Source organism: Chaetura pelagica, unplaced genomic scaffold (genome assembly GCF_000747805.2).
Source record: "Chaetura pelagica isolate M959 unplaced genomic scaffold, ChaPel_1.0 scaffold1926, whole genome shotgun sequence".
Classification (NCBI taxonomy): domain Eukaryota; kingdom Metazoa; phylum Chordata; class Aves; order Apodiformes; family Apodidae; genus Chaetura; species Chaetura pelagica.
This window is the reverse complement of record NW_009953691.1, coordinates 3643-4459: the sequence shown is the minus strand read 5'-3', so window position 1 is coordinate 4459 and position 817 is coordinate 3643.

The following is an 817-nucleotide window of genomic DNA, read 5'->3' as shown; positions in this document are numbered from 1 at the left end:
GCTGAAGGGCAGGTTGGATGGGGCTTGGAGCAGCCTGGGCTGGTGGGAGGTGTCCCTGCCCATGCAGGGGGATGGATCTAGATGATGTTTGAGGTCCCTTCCAACCCAAACCAATCTGGAATCCTCCAAGAGCCCCTGTCCTGAGGGAGAAGCAGGAAGGGCTGCAGGGACAAGGGGCAATGCCAGCCCATGAATCCCAGTGGGAAGCACATGGAGGAGGACAGAGGGGTCTGGAGACAAGGCCAAGACCCTACAAGTGCTGGCAGAGATCCCAGCACCAATGGACACTGGGATGGATCTGGGAGCTGTGCTGGGACACGTCCCCTCCCCAGCAGAGGCCAGAGCAGCCCCTGCCAAGCTCCAGTGTCACCCCCTCCCCAGTGTCACCCCTTTCCACTGGCAGCTCTTAGATCCCGATCACATGCCTGCCATTAGCGCACGTTTGCATGCTAATGACATGCTAATGACACGTCTCACAGCCTCCCCATCGTGTGACTCTGCTTCTCCTCCCGCGCCCCCAACTTCCTCCTCCTCCTCATCTCCTCAGCTCATGTGACAACTTCAACAGCTCATTCCCCTGTCACCTCCTCCAAGAGTCACAGCCCTTTGCACGGGGGCAAGAAAATGCCCCGGAGAGGGGCAGTGACACCCAGTGACCCCCGCTGCAGGGACCTCACCCGGCAGCAAGTGCGTCCCGGGAGAGGCCTCGGGAACCGAAAGGGGCAGCACCGACCGGGGCAGGAGCCCGAACCTCGCTCCTAAAAGCACCTGAAGCGGCCCGAGGGCAGCAGGAAAGGGCCGGACAGACCCTGCCCTG